Here is a 17113-nt window from a genome sequence, read left to right as displayed (position 1 = left end):
AGAACTAAAAGAGGGGAGATTTAGGCTGGACATCAGGAGGAAATTCTTCACTATGAGGGTGGTGAGACACCGGAACAAGTTGCCCAGAGAAGTTGTGGAAACTTCATCCCTGAAAGTGTTTAAGAACATGTTGAATAGGTCTCTGAGCAACCTGATCTAGTGGGACATGTGTCCCTGCCCATGCAGGGGGGTTGGAACTAGATGATCTTTAAGGTCCCTTTCAACCATTCATACCAAACAAAATTGAGATAGTCTCTCCCCCTACAACAAGCATGAGGCTTTCAAAATTAAACTCAACTGCACGAAAAATTGTTATTCTAACTCGGTAATAAATGTCAACGATGTTTTAAATGCAGTGAATCATAACTTTTATCAACATTTAATATTTTTTAAAAATATATTTCCTTTCTTGGTATTTTTTTCTTTTTATTCATTACTTCATAGTTCATTCTTCAAGCAACAAAATAATCCACAGAACAGCTCAATAAAGTTCAACCAATGGAAAAGAATTCTTTCTCATCTGGTATTGCTGGAAATAAACATATACAGGAACCATTCTCACAGGATTTCAAAGACCTATAACACATCTCAACACCCTTCTGAATCAGACATGCACATGCTCAGAAGTATGCTGAAGCCATAAGACAGCCTAAGTACATACGTAAAATCAGTATTACTCCCAAAACTGAAGTCCTGACTCAAGAGTCCTACTGAAGTCCTACTGAATATCATCTGCCCATGGAGAAGTGCTTTTGGACATGAGACAGGCAGAGTACATTTGATAAAATATTAAGTAAAAGTTGGAAGTTAATCAGTTTAGGATTGAATATTAATGAAAAACTTCTCAAGCTGCTTAATAATTCCTAGAGGAAAGACAAGACTGATGTTAGTACAAATACACCTCAGTCAGGAAACAAGAAGCTCCAGGTCTTCTATGGAGAAGTTTGGGGAAAATCAAGTGGATAGAGGGTACTATAGACAGCAGATTACATGAAGAATAGTCACTGCTGCACAGGGAAAAAAAAAAAAAAAGTGACTCAGAAGAAGGAAATTTAAATAGAAAATCAGAAACCTATATCCTCACTCCTACCACTGGAATTTTACCTCTGCAAATGAGACTGATCCAAGTCTAGCATCCACATTTCTAGGAGAATGTAGAAAGATGCAGAAAGTATGAAACAACAGATAGAGAACTTCCTAAAAGACATGTTCTCCTTTTTGATAAGCTCAACAGAATAGGCCCTTTAGGGGGGGTGTCATGAATATAGGACATATTACATCCCCCAAAATACTTTTACCTGAGCTGAAGTGAATACATCAAGAAACCATAGCAGAAACCAGAGCCCACCACTTCCATATTCACAGTAAGGCAATGAGTCACTAGACAGGGGAACAAATTGCTAAGAGATGTGAGGAATGTATCTGTCCCATAAAGTCTTTCAGTGAAGCTTGGCTGCATTCCCAACACACTCTTGTAAGTACAAATTGCAGGCTCTGCGCAGCATAATCCAGGGGATAACCAGATGGCCAGCAGGATACAAAGTGCAGGAGTTCATTTCAGGCTTAATGCTTGGTGAATACATGAAGTAGGAAGAAGCAGAATAACTTAATGAAAAGGGCTAATTATCAGAATATGCTAAATCACAAGAAGTATAATTTATGATAATTTGCCGAGTGACTGTCACCAGTGACAGTTGTGGAATTCAACAGAGTTGTGTGGTTTCTGTTCTTTATTGGTGATGTACTTGCTGCTCCTGGAACTTTGTATGGTTTTCAGAGACATTCAGTGGTCAAAAAATATACTGCAACTCAACATTTTTTAAAAAACTGAAAACGTAACCACGCCAAATTCCTCCTAACATAGTGAAAGTTATGAAGCATAAGCATGAAGAAAACATTCTGCCTCTGTTTTCTAACATGAGATTTTTGTTTAGCAATAGACTTACCTCAGTAAACAGTATTTTAGAAGACAAATATCCTCTTTCCCACATGAAAATATACACATTTGTTCAACTGTTGTAAAATAAGAAGTTATCAATAGCTTTGGAACAGTATAGACCACCAGCAGCATCTAGAAAATCTAGTTCTGGACCAACATTCTGTTGCACCAAAGATTTTGATGATGTTGGCAGCTACCCTACTTGAAATAACCCCCCTTCGTTTTACCCAATTAATCAGAAAAAGATGCCTCTGTCCTGAAACTATGGTTTTCTAGCACTCAGCTTCTACACTTAGAGAAATTCCCACCTTGAAATTTAACATCAGGAGCTTAAGGCAGACTCATTCATAGTAAGCTGGCTACTTTTTAGGACTTCTTAACAGCTTGTATGTATTGCAGCTTTAGGATACTATTAAGTTTGAAAAGCGGAGCTGCTTGCACATGTTCTTAAAGCAATATTCATATTGTTTTACCTCATTCATTATCTGTATGCCATGATTTATATTGTCAATTTTATTTATGTTTTTAGTTGAGGTGGGGGAGTTGATTCCTCATTTGTTTTGGAATTTCATTAGACCTCCTTCCTTAAGCAGCAGAGACAGGGGTTGACTCTGAGGCATGCAAAGGATGCAAACACAAAGATGGACAGTGCTGGAAGTGGGGAGGAGGCGATGGACCCACAGCTTGCAACAGCTCCTGTGCCTCACAGGGACACAGGAGAGCCCTGTCCAGCCCCCTGCTGCTCCCATACCTTCAGTCTGCTCAGCTGCTCAACACAAAAGTTCAAGAAGGGGAGGCTTAGCTCCCAGGAATCATGAGGCTTACTTAACAATAAAGTCCTTGGGAATCGATAAATATTGAGCTCTTTTTGTTTGCCTTCCAGCTTTTCAGACACTACTGCAGCTGATACACACTTTCAAAGCTTCTTCTATAAGGGCAAGTAGACATTCGCTTGGAAAGAAAAATTAAAGTCACATTTCTAATGCATTAGCACAATTCTAGCAGCTGAGGTTTTAAAGATAAGGCTAGTAAATATGACAAATACATACTAAGGTAAGAGCTAAATTCCTCTGTTTCTGAAACAGAAGTGTAAATCTTTTTCTTTCACTGTCTTTAGAAGCTGAACTGTACAAGTGAGTTTGTGAGCTCTGAACAGCTGTCTGGCAAACCTGGGCAAGCTAAGGTTCAGAAAAATGTTTTCTAGCACTAATAATCAAACATCACCTCACTGAAAATTACCCTGATATTAACACTGTTAAGCACCTAACTGACAGGAACACCACTTCAATAAAATAAAGATAACCAATTCATATTCCTTAAGACAGCTTGTAACATGAAAGCCAGAAAAAAAAGGCTGCAGGGAGGAAAGAACCGGTGTGGGGAGAAAATATGGAGGCAGGTAACAGGCACAAGGTGGCTTGATTTTGTTATAAACTCTGTTGAAAGATCCCAGAAACCCAGATGCACCTCACTAGAATTGTACCAGCTTCAGTGTGTCTGTTACACAAAGTGTTGGCAACTGCAAAAAATGAACCCATGCAAGCACTGATAACCAGAAAAAGGAAACAAGACCCAATTCTCCTGACTATTGTAACTTGAAGAGATCTAATTTTGAAATTATGTAAAACAAGAAAGCACAGATTGGTTTTAATTGTTTCTCAATACAAAATAAACACCAACAAATCATATGCTACATTTTTAAGGAAGTTTGCCTGTGTGCATGTACAACAGTCTTACTCAATACAGATAGCTTTTGTGTGCGTGCTGGCTATAGTACCTCATGGAATCATTTCAGGGAGAGAAACTGGAACAAAAATGGTAATTCTACTTTTGTAATTTTGTTGGGTTTTTTTATGATTTAGCATTCTGAATCAGTACACAATGAGGTCTGGCAACTACCAAAGCTTGTAGAATACCAAAACTAAAGAAATAATTGGAGCAGCCTGGCAAGAAAGTAAGGAATGAGGCAACCTCCATCTCTCTGGCAGCTACCCCAAAAGCTGATTACAAGCAGAGTGGGGGAAGAGTCATCAGCCTCCTTCCTCAGGAGCCTGAGCCTGCCATTCAAGTGATACAGTAGCTCCAGATACTCAAGAAAGATATTCGACCAATCCTGAAATGTTCTCCACATCTCTCAAGTCATCTAAAAAATGAGCCAAAACCAACCTCCTGTTAGGAACTTAAACTTTTCTCCAGCTGCGAATGTATCTTGCTCCTCTTAGTATTGCTGTGGTGTGACCAAGGCAAGAACAGGATTTAAAGTAAACAGGAAAGCTGAAGAAGTAGGGGAGGAACAGGACTCTTTTCTCTTTATTTAAAATGTTAAATTTTGCTTGCTTTCTTCTACTTCCCTGAAAGAATGGTGGAGGTAATACAAAGTCATAATAGCAGTGTTTTAATCAGTATTTGAAAGGCACCAAGCACTCCACAGATGGGTGCCAGATAAGCACACAAGTTTTGCAGAAGGGTCATTTGTCACTTGTAAGCATGACAGCTTAAGAGCAGCAGCAATCCTACTCTGACATAAAACTATTGAGTTGCCAGTGGGTCCCAGTCACCCAAGGATCTAGGCAGCCTGGTCTGGAGACATGCAGAACAACCATGCTTGAAGTGCCAAGACTGAAGTGCCAAGTTGTACCAGGAACAACACTTGAATCCAATAATGACAGATCTGATGGCGCAGAACAGTGGCTTTGTGAAGAGGTAACTTTTGACAAATTCAGTGTCTTCTGAGTTACAGAAAAGACCTAAGAAAGCTGGAGAAAGATTAAAAGGTGATAAGCATACCTCAAACTGGATGTGCATATTAGCTGGGAAATGAAGCTGCATGTAAGCCAAAGGTTGCATATTCATGTGTGCACACATTTTTTTTTGTCTTTAAAGCCTCTAAGTTCATAATAAGCCTTCTTTCTAAACAAACATATTCTGGTTCAATCAGGAGGTTTTGGCCCTCATGTAGAATTAATAAGCACTAGATGTTTGGCTGTCTGTTTGGACATGTATTTTGAACTTGCAGTCATCCCATCCCATCCTCACACTGCAGAAATCCTGCTCCTACTGCACAAAGCTGGCAATAGATGAATTTCAATGCAAGTCAGCTTCATGTCATCATGTTGAAGTCTGCAAATATTAGCTCATATTCTTTATTTCCCAGGAACCCAAACACATTAGGAAACTACTGACATGCTTCACTACAGAGTTTTGATGTTCTAACAGAAGAATAAGACAGGTGAATTCAGTATAGTGGGAAATAACAATGGAACTTTGTCATTACCCATTTTCCTTCCTCTGGACAAAGGTGCTTGCTCTGTGTCAGGCTGCCACACTGCTCCTCATACCAACAGGCATGAAAAACAAGGCTAGTGGAAAGGTTAAGCTGATTTTAAATAAACAGAACTACAGACTAAATAGCTCGTTGACCAGTTCAGTTCAGCAAACAGGTAAAAGCTTGGATGCCTACTGTATAAAGCGTGATGTTCTGGAATATGACAGAAGATCCACAAGCACTTTGTGGGTGCAGTGTGAACCTCTTGGAACAAAAACTTCCTGCTGCTGAACATGAAATTTGAACTTGCATTTTAAGTCGAAACAGTGAAGGGGGAGTATGATTTCTATTGTCAGACACCATATGAATTTGCAGCAGTAATAAGGCAGAAAGATTTATGTTTTGTTTTCTGAAGGAAACTCACAGCATGTGTTAATAGATTGCTTGGCTGTGCGTAAACAATTCAGACAGAAATACACAAAATTATTGGAAAAAATTCCAGAATGGCCTATTAACCAACACCACAGAGTCACAACAGGCAAAGAGAACAGGTGATGAAAGCTTAATTTTTTTTTTCTATGGCATCCTCCGGCAGAAATGCTCTTTTAAAATACTTTGTCTGAAGTGTCAAACAACACATGGCACAAGTGTCAGTTATTTCTGATTCAAACATGCAAATGCTGCCAAGCTTAATACATGGATCAATACTAGTCTGAAAGGCAGCTATTACACAGCAAATAGAAGGATTGCAGTAGCAGCAAGAAGGGATTAATTTCTAGTTATCTTACAGAATACTAAACCAAAATGTATAATAGAAATTGTTTTACAACTAATAGAAGACTACTCCACCTCAAGGAGTGTAGGATACAGATAGCTATGATTACAAACTCAGCCATTACAGCAAAAACATTAATGTAAAAAAGTCTGTATAATGGTTACTTTTGAAAACAGAGGACGTAGACCTCTTGGTGTGGGTGAATTTCTAACATTTTAAATCAGTACAGAACCACCTCAAGCTGAGAAAAAAAGAGAGGAGGTAGAGTGGGAATAAAGAACTTTTCTGCCCTTCAGGGCAGAGTCAACTCTGAAGCAACAGATCTCTACAGTACACAGTGAACAGAAGCTGTGCCTAACAGCAATGAACTGAAATTGCAACAGCAGCAACATTAATGAAAAGCTATTCAGAAAGGCTGCATTAGTTATGTCTCCCTCAGGCTTGTATTTAAAACTATCCCAGTGAGTCAGGAAAGCCTCGTATGATTATCGGATATGACAGAGAGCAAGAGGATGCCCTGGATTAGACCAACCAGGCCAGCATCTGCTTCAAAGGTGCTACTACAATGTGCTTGGGGAAGCAGCACAACAAACAGGACAAGTATGTAAAGATTTCCTTCCTTCCTTCACATAACTTCCCAGCTTCTAGTAACGTGGGTAATTGATTGCCTGAACCAGCACCAGCTTTGGCATACGCTAAGTTACTGAGCATTGCACTAAGCATTCTTATAGATACAGTTAGATACATTCATTTGAAGGCCTTTCAGAATGTTCCATGTCACAAAATACAAATGCAGCTGTGCTACTGGAGAATTTAGTGAAACCAAAAATCTTTCAAGACCAGGTGTGTGCGACGTGAAGAGGCCTGTGAAGGAGACTATAAAAAAGCACTAAGAAAAGCAGATACAACTGTGCTTGAGAGCTGTCAACCATGTCATGAACTTTAGTAGCTGTTTGACTGTTACTGCATCCCTATCTTTGAAAACCTCATATTCATAAAAGACCATTGATCATCATAGGTACGTATCACTACTACCACTCATAGTTTAAAAACACATATCACCACCAACAGGAAAATGGATGTAAAAGTTCACTCTGAGATTTGCATTTTATAAATTTCAAATAAAAACTCAGCTCCAAGAGGTACAAGGCAGAGCATAACCTGGCCTTTGCTTCCTGTATTTAAATAATTATCTTGTCCTCTGGACGAAAGCAGATGCATGAATTCAAGTTGTTATGAACAGCATTCAGACTCTCTACAGCACCACAGAGCTGGCAAGAATGTGGTCTCATCATGCCCTCTGAAATCATTAGATCCTCTTTAGATTTCCCAGAATATTCTCAAGATTGTGAATAATGTTGAATGAAAATCCCTCTGACAATATACAAATTACTGTAGTCTTTATACACCTTCTTTCTTACTGAAAGACATTGGAATAAAGCCATGGAAAAGTGAGCTTCTTCAACAGTTGAAGTACATAGAAGGAACATTTTAATAGCTCACTGTGTTAAACTCAAATAGCAGTGCTCAAACAGCCTTGAAAGAATGAGACATTAGCTTTGTTCAACAATGTTTTGCTCAAAAAATTTTGAAGTGTTTGAATAAAGTGTTCCATTAAATCACTGAAAAAAATCATTGCCACAAAAATAATGTTGACATTACAATCCTCCATTCTTCTACTGAGTTCCCCTTTTACAAATTTGCTAATGTGTTCAATAGATTTATAAAGCACATGATACAGGCAACTTGTACAAAAAAAGTGTTTTGGCTTACAGAAAAGGAGGATTAGATGAAGGTTGTGATTAAGAAACTAGACAAAGTGACATTTCTGAGAAGGGTTATATATTTAAACAGAGAGAGAGAAAATCCTAGTTCTTTTATGAAACAATAATAAAATTGATGGCATGTAATTGAAAAGATGACAAAATTAATAATGAAATGCTGAGGTCTAAAGAACCTGTTAATTTTATTAGAGATGCTCTTGGTACCTCAAAAATGCCTGTACATTATGCACTGTGATGGAAGCTTAAACAGACACTTATCCCCAAACAAACACTACATTATTTCAAGGAAACATTAAAAGAAGCAGACTATTCATACAATCCACAAGAGTGCTTTAGAAAGTTATCTAAGAGATGCTTTTACAAAGAAACTGTGACTTTCAAGCCGGGGTGTATGTCTCCAGGGAAAACAAAGGAGATAAACAGAACCTGACTGCAGTTTTCTGTGTTCTCCCTCATAACCTTTTGCTTGTTAATGTCATTCTGTGACTTATGCAGTCGCTATTTTAGCAGCTGTATGACAAAAAGCATTTGAGGGTGATGGAACAGCAATTCCTATTTGCTATTTTAAATTATTAAACAGGTGGAATAAAAGTTCTGAAAAGACCAGTGATGGTTAACAAGTCTACTGCATCCTGAGTATCTACAGTAACAGAGGAAAGGTAGAGATAATCAATCAATCCACTTGTAAATGAATTGCCAACAACATCTCAACACTTTTCAGTAAAGAATTATCTCCACTCACGGGGGAAAATCTGCTTCTCCTGGCAGCTGAATGCTTAAGTGAACTGATAGAGAATGTTTCAAAAGAATGAGGTAGAAGAGAATTTAATAATTCACATCTTGTCTCTTCATACATATCTGAAAGGCTTAGCCAGCACAGAGCATTAGGCTGAAACATATGAGATAGAAGAGGAAATCATAGCAGAAAAAAAATACCTGCATATATGTATTTGATTTACTTACAGAATCCCAGAATCATTCTGGTTGGAAAAGGCCTTTAAGATTAAGTTAAACCATTAACCCAACTCTACTGAATCCAGTGCTTAAATCACGTCCTTCAGCATCACATCTACATGTCTTTTAAACCAGGGACGGTGATTGAACCACCTTCCTGGGCAGCCTGTTTCAGTGTTTAATTGCCCTTTCAGTGAAGAATTTTCTTCTAATAACTAATCTCGACCTTCTCTGGAGCAACTTGAGGCCATTTCCTCCTGGCCTATTGCTTGTTACTTGGGAAAACAGGCCAATCCCCAGTTTGCTACTTCATTTCAGGTAGCTGTAGAGAGTGGTAAGGTGTCCCCTTATGCTTCTTTTCTCCAGGCTAAACAACCCCAGTTCCATCAGATGCTCCTCATATGGCTTGGTCTCCAGACACTTCACCAGCTTTTGTAGGCCTTCTCTGGACTCACTCCAGCATCATCTGCTCCATAACTTTCCCTGGCACCAAGGTCAGACTGACAGGCCTATATTACACTTACTGTAAATTAGCGTATGGGTGTTCATTATCATGGATGCTTATTCCAGTAGTACAAATAAATAAGAAACATTTATCTTCTTCCTAGAATCTCTCTACTATTGGATTTCAAATTCACTTCCTTTTCTCTTCTCAGCTGAAATACCTGTGTTAGACAAGTATTATATTCCTTAATGTTTATTCAGCACTCTGGTAGCATAAAACTTTCCAGAGATTGTTCCCTGAGAAAGCATGTTTTTCAAAATAAATAACAAAAGCATCAATGTTTTATTTCAGGTGCATCCTAAGTAGGCACATAAAAGCGAATGTCCTACCACGGACTCTGCTGAGAGGCTGATGAACTCTTGGAAGAGAATCACAGAAAACAACTATAAAAGTTAGACGTGGAGGCTCTTAATTTCCCAACAGCAATGAACCAGGCTCCAAAGCACTTATTCCTTGCAAAGGAAGAGTATAGTGACTCCAGAAATAAGAGCTTGGTTTGAAAATTAAAAAAAAGGGGAAAAAAAGGAAAAAAAAAGAGGAAATGTTGCAAATCTCTCATCTAGTATTCAGTCCTATAGAACTAGCAAGAGAATCAATTCCACCTGAACTTCTCTCATTACCTTGTAGGGCTTGGCTTTGGTATGGGAAGTGAGATCAAGTCCATGAAGTTTGGAAGTAGAATTAAGCAACTTATGAAATCTCACAAAATTTAACAAAGAAAGAAATAGCATCTCAAGAGAGAACATTTTACTTGATGTTAAAGGCAAAAAATCCATAATATACACATTCCATTGGCTGGCTACTAACTGTTTAGAAAACAGTCTACCTCAGCAATGCTAACAGCTCTGCACAGTTTTAGTATTATGTGTTTTTTCCATAAGTAACATCTTTTACACAATTAAATCTTGTAGCACACTTTCATCAAATTTCATTCATTGTACTCTCTGATGGCCTAGATCCTCAGCTGCAATACATCAGTGTCATCCTTTGGATTTATGCAAACAGAAGATTGTATGTATGTAAACATTTTCTCTCCAGCTGCTGCACTGCCACTTGTCAAATGGAAAATTGGAGTGTTCAGACATCTCCTGAACTGCTCAGATCAGTAACTGAAAAAACCTTATATAAAAGTGAGTCTATAAAGAGAATTCAGGGAATAAACAAGTAAATCCATATAATGCACATGAACCATCTAGACATCAGTCCACATGCTTAATTTTGCACAGTACAAAGTGGCTACTAAGAAAAGGAAACCAAGGTATACAATTTGTAAGGGAACAGTTCTGCCCAAGTTAGCCTGTAAAAAACAAACTATCATCTTCTTGCTAAGAAAGACAGGGATGCACTAATTACAGCACAATACTCATTCCCTGAGATTAGAAAACACTAATTCATCTGTTCCCATTGCTATGCCTGCAGTACTGTTTTATTTAAGAGCAGTAATGGGATTATGAAGCAAATCCTCCCATCATCCACACTAATTCACATTGTTTTGGATCACTGAGCAATTTTGGTGCATGTACACCCTGTTCCTTCAGAGGAAAATAAACTATAAACTCTTACCCAGCCATACACAAAACATGTTTCTATCCCAATGAGGAACATGAGCATGTGAACAAGTGCCTAATCATTTGGACCACACTGAAACTACTGTTTTCCTTTTATATATGTCTTGAAGCACAGAAAAAGAGATTATAAAGCCAGATGAGCCACCACCGCAAAACTTTGAATACAGCTTCTTTTAAAGATTCAGTTGTTACTAACACTAAGAAATCACCTAGAAATACTAATGAGATAGAAGGACAGAGTCTTTTACAATGGTGACTAACATTAAACCAACAGCCATTAAATATTGCACCATCTACAAGACCATTTTTCATGGCCATCCTCTTAAACTAATATTAATTAGGCCACTTTGCACTCAATTTGATCTGCTATCTGTAATAGCTGATGAGATTCTGGGAAGTTTACTCAGCAAATATTTAACATTACTGGCTGTCATCAAATAGATCCAACAGTTACATTAACCTCTCACGCCTGGTCAGCAACATGCTTGGAAAGCTTGTCATCAGCTCTGGTTGTCAATACCTCAAACCCTTAACTACTTTCTATATAACACTAGCCCAGGGTCAGGGAGTTAATAACGTGTATTTATCAGCATTCTCAACCATGTAATTGAGAAAGAAGAAAAGTATAGTAATGGAGAGTGATGGAGAGAGCTAGTGTTCTAATAAATGAAATTAGGGTGCCACAGACTACAGACAAATCTCAGAAACTTTTTAAGCACATGAGAACTATCATTGCTAAGACCTATAACAAACTTTAAGTATGCGAACCTCAATAACAGAGCAAAAGAGGTTAGATGTATGGGGAAGTGAGCACAGAAGGAACATTTGGAGTAGGTTTAAAAGATTCCAAAAATGTGTTTGGAGACACATGGAGGTCTCATATCATGGAGCTCTTGGAGCGAGTTCAGAGGCAGGCCATGAAGATGACCAGAGGGCTGGAGCACCTCTCCCATCAAGATAGGCTGAGAGAGTTGGGGTTGTTCAGTCTGGAGAAGAAAAGGCTTCAAGGAGATCTCATAGTGGCCTTTCAGTATCTGAAGTGGCCTACAGGAGAGCTGGGGAGGGACTTCTTACAAGTATCAAGAGGACAAGAGGTAATGGTTTTAATCTGGAAAAGGAGACATTTAGGTTAGATATTAAGAATAAATTCTTTAGTGTGAGGGTGATGAGACACTGGAACTGGTTGCCCAGAGAAGCTATGAACACAAACTCTCAGACTGTCAGAAGCATAACACTGTGCAACGATTTCTGCCCATGCTACTGAAGTCCAAGTACAACAAAACCAGACCAAAACATACCCCTCTCACCACTGCTAACAAAAAATAAAGCAGAGCTAGTTACATCCCAGATAAATATCAACAACCACATACAGAAAGGGAAAATCATGAACTAACAAAGTTAATTTTACATTTTTGATAAGACTAAATAGACTAATATTTCAGAAGTTGGGTTTTTCTTTCTATATTTGTATATTTGATTTAAACTGTCTTGACAAGTCTAGAAAGGCAGTGATTAATACCTGTGGTCTTTTCTGATAGATTAGTTGTTACTTGAGGCAGATGATTTTGCAACTTGCACAAGCCATTGCAAATTCTTCACACATACAAGACCAATGCTTTTTTTTCTTTTTTTTCAAAATATTTCTTTTCTTGACTCTCCCAATAACTTAATCATATTCAGATAGCAATTCCTCCCAACTGAATAAAAGCCTTTAATTATCTCTAAGTACAAGGTTTATTTTCATCTAGTGTAATATACTAAAGCTCAAACAATCAACAGTCTGCAATGAGACCACGAGAACAATGATGAAGTGGAAGAATCATCTAATTAAAAGCAAAAATCTAGGCAAGACTTTCAGGAGTTTCCATTACCACTTGTCAGGGCTGTCATGAAAAATGATGCATTGATTTGTATTAATGCTGGGTTTTCCCCCTTACTAAAACCAGCTAAGCCATTCATGCCTGCTCTGACTGTTGATGAGGCAGTCAGGTGGATTTAATAGCACACCATCTGTCTGTACAAGTTGTGGTGGTAATGCTCCTAAAGCTTAGGAGCCATTTGCACAGAAATCAGGGCTGCAAATAGTAAATAAAGGTTATGAAACTAAACCATAAACAAAGATGATTTTCAATTACTTTGTATTGCTAATGAAGCATGTGGTATTTCAACTGTAGGGACACTTTCCCCGCATCTACATCTCTTCTTTCCAGTATCACAGGCTCCAGACTACTTTCAAGTACATCTGCCGCTCTATTAAACCTGGAGATCAGGGAAGGAAGAATGAGATGCAGATGTAACAAAAAATAACAAACAAACAAAACACACACCACAAAACAAACAAACCCCCAAAATAACAAAAAAACCACCAAAAAAACAACAACAAAAATACACCTGAGACATCTTTTAATTACTTGCTCTAAGATGAGGGTTTAGATTTTTCACTTTGTCTTGAGAAATACCTCTAAATGACAGAGGTAGAAAAAGAAATTAAAGGAATGAGAGGGAACCATGGTAGGACAAATGGTCCTTTGAGTAAATAGAGCATTGTTGATCTTTAAGTAGTTTTGGTAAGAAACATTAACCTGAAGTGAACAGTCTTAGCATGCGACTTGTAAAGAGATATGACGAACATGCACGTTTTAATTTGCATTTTCCGAAGAAATCAGGAACTTCCCTGTTTTCAATGTCTCTACTCTTGATTACATATAAATAAGCCTATTTCCAACCTGAATAGTTCCATGATTCATCTGGAAAAGCATTTTTGTATTCTTTGTGCCATCCAATGTAAGTTTCTTGAGGAAAACTAAGGAGGACAAGAAGGAAGAGGATGATGGGGGCACTTCTGAATTTGAAAACGCTTGTATTTTGGTCAAAGAAAATGATGTGCAATGCAGTTTTTGAAAAGCACCACTGGGTTACGAGCAGTGCTGTAAGGGTGAACCTTATGACTACGCTCCATATACCAATTTTTGGTGCCATCCCAAAGGATTATCTGCAATCACAAAGATTAGTGGGAGCTTAGAAGGAATTAATGGATTTTATATGTTTTTGTACTCATCCTTCATTCAATTCGGTTAATGTGAAACATTATCCTATTGCTGACCTCCAACTAACTGATTACAGCTACAGGTCACTTTCAGTTTGTGTTTTACTTATTTGCAAAGGTGTATAAACTTTGAGTGCTTTTCACTAGTAATAAAAGATCCAAATCTGGTTCATTTGGAGAGTCTTCTCAAACAGGCAGACTCAGTTATTTTTTTCTTGTAATACATTAAGTTACTATAACAGTTTGTACAAAATAAACTTCATGCAAAAAAAGTGTTATTTCAAATTATGCTAGTCTCAACCTAACAGCACCTCACAGACTATGAACTTCACCACAAGCACTTCTCCCACATCTAGCACATAACTTTATCATGAGCTTCAAAGCCATCTTTTTTTTTTTTTTTTCCCTTTCACTGAGAATGTAAGAGGAAAATTAAAGTCATTCATCTGTAAATGCTGGTTCTCAAATCGGCTTGTAGGATTCTAGACTAAAGTTCTTAATTAAAAATATACATGTATATACAGACCCTTCTAAATTGATGTAGGTTGGAACGGCTTGTCAAGCAATAGCAAGCAAAAGCACTGGCTTCCCTTTGCTGTTTACATCCTGCCTGGACATCTGCCACTGAGAAGGAAGATCGCTACCTGAACAGCCACCACCTGATCCAGCTCCTCACCATGGCTTGCAGATGCTCCCTCCTATCTTCCTTTTCACTTTCCCCAAAATAGGCATCCATCCTCTCTCAAGTAACTCCACTTGCTTTTTCCAGCTCAGTCCTCCAGAGAGTTGCTGAGATATCTCCTTTCTACCCTTTCCTCCCCTTCCCATGTCTTTTTGAATAGACATTTAGTGTCAGTCACCCATGTCTCTGATGGCTCTTCTGCCTTGTTCTCACCGTCTTCTCCTAGTTCTCTCTGACAGCCTTTAAATTAATTTCTCTAAGCCCTCTTTCTGGAGGGGCACTGCTGCCCAGTGAGTCTGGATGGGGAGGTTTCTCCCTCTCACTCCCTTGGCAAGCATGCAAGACAGTCATTAGCTAGGCTTGAGGAGATCAGTTGCTCAGCTGTATCAGGCCACGGTGCCCCATGCTGCCATGGAAACAATGGCCAAAACCAGGACTTGGGCATATTTTTTTTTCAGCAGGCTGTTTCCATTTTGCATATTTTCTGTCCATGGGACTGGTTACTCATGCAACCTTGCTAGCTTCAGAGCTGTTTGAGGGGAACATCTGTTTGGCTCTTTCAATCTCTCTCCTAAATACAGGCATCAAACTGCAGAGTAACTTTCATATTCCCATACATGCACACACATCCTATACTGAGTAACTACTATTTATTACTGCTAATACTGAATAAGCAGTTGGATCAGATATTAACAGCTAAACAAGAGATTACTCTTTTCTGCAGCATACCAGGAAGAACATCCCACTTCAGACCCAGGAACTCATCTACCCTGATCAGAAGCAGAAACCGGCATGCTGAAGTCCAATATGAGACTGGTAAAATACTCATGACACGTTGCTAACAAGTCACACGAGGAGCTTGCACTAAGTTTCCATCAGGGACCATGACTATTCATTTACTGTCTTCTTTTCTCCAGGGTATCTCTAAGTTGAGATGTTATTATCACACTGAATCTATGTTCTCCCGCCACAAGACCCTGACAGCTTAGAAACTGAAAGTTTACAACAATTTTCTGAAAGCACTAACAACTGTCTGACATTTTTTCTCTCTTGTTGTTTCCCTAGTATCTGACTGAACTGTCTTACATTTAATTGATTAATATTGTGAGCAAAGGGTTTAAGTTTTGAATGCTGCACATGGAATATCAGAAAGCCTTCATTTCCCATTTCTTCCTAGCAAAGTTGTGTACACAGTGGACAGATGAGCATGACCAATCTGGAATGCTTTACTAATTGAACAGTGCTTTTTGTGCAAGGTTCACAGATACAGACTGGTGGTACTCAATTCAGGAAAGAGCTTCCCTGCCGAGATCTTCCCTAAAATAGTTTAAAGGAGAGGGGAAAAAAGTATTAGAAGACTCCTACCTTCTTTTTTACTTCATTTTAAATTAAGTAAATACATAACCTTAAAAACATAGGTTTGTTCCCCTTTCCTTAACCTCTCCAATCCTATACTGTCCCTTGCCAAAAGATAAGTTCTGAGCTTTTCAACGGAGAGACTTGTCAAACACCAGCAGCACCTGCTGTGCACTGAAACAATCAAGGCCATTAGCAAACAGTTACTGTCATCACATTTTTAGTGGAACACTTATGTGTGAAGATTGAGACATACATCCATCCTGGGTAAACAACTTGATAACCTGCAACAGTTGCCTGTTTGCCCCCACAGAAACGTTCAGCAACAGTAGGACATTAGCAGCAAGTGCTCTGTTCAAAACCCAGGGAAAATCACAGGTTTTTTTAGCCTGGGTGTAGTTAAGTAGGCAAACACAGCTGCAGAAGCAGGGCTTCTCTTTGAGACAAGCAGGCTGCTTTCTGCAGTTAAATTTGCCTTTCTCACTACAGTGAGATCCTAAGTTGGAGCGTTTAGCCACAATTTAATAGGACAGGGTTATTTAAAATGCTCTTTTAATGTAAAATTTAATGTGATAAACCACAAGGTTATTCAAGGTGCAAATAGGTTCAGCCTTCACTCTATTTCAACAAACAGGAAGGCAAGCACCAAAAGAAAGAAAACAGCTTCCTAAGGTTTACCATTTTCTTTTTGCAATTTATTTTTAATCAACAGATCTCTTACTGGCATTTTTAGCTATCTTACAGAGGTTTTGTGTTATTTAACAAATAATGCAGCTTATTACTACCCCAAAAACTGAAATATTGACATGATAGGTTTTTCAAAATCTGAGGCACTAGCAAATTATTGGACCTCCAGGGAAAATAAAGGAATTTCTAAGGTTTGTTGGGTTTTTTGGGTGGCATTTTTCTGGTTGATTTTAATTTTATTTTTGTTGATTTTTTTCCATCTGTTGCTGCTGCTATGCATTTTCCTCATCAACAGAGAGAAGGTTGTTTTTATAACAAAATTTTATCACCCATGTGCACTTGAGTTGCTAGTTTCTAAATAAGAATATTTGCAGTTCCATGCTTTAAGGCAATTCAGACAAATCAATACTAGAGGTTCAGTCCTCAGTGTACAATTCTACCTACTCACAGTACTGCTTATGAATTGCATACTTACAAAGGCACAGAAGGCCAAGGACATCCACAGCTCTTCAAGCTGATTGACACTTTTCATGAATAGCTCATTTTTCCCTA

This window comes from Chaetura pelagica, unplaced genomic scaffold (assembly GCF_000747805.2).
Source record: "Chaetura pelagica isolate M959 unplaced genomic scaffold, ChaPel_1.0 scaffold954, whole genome shotgun sequence".
NCBI classification, from domain to species: domain Eukaryota; kingdom Metazoa; phylum Chordata; class Aves; order Apodiformes; family Apodidae; genus Chaetura; species Chaetura pelagica.
The sequence above is the reverse complement of the archived record's forward strand: the minus strand, read 5'-3'. Positions refer to the sequence as shown.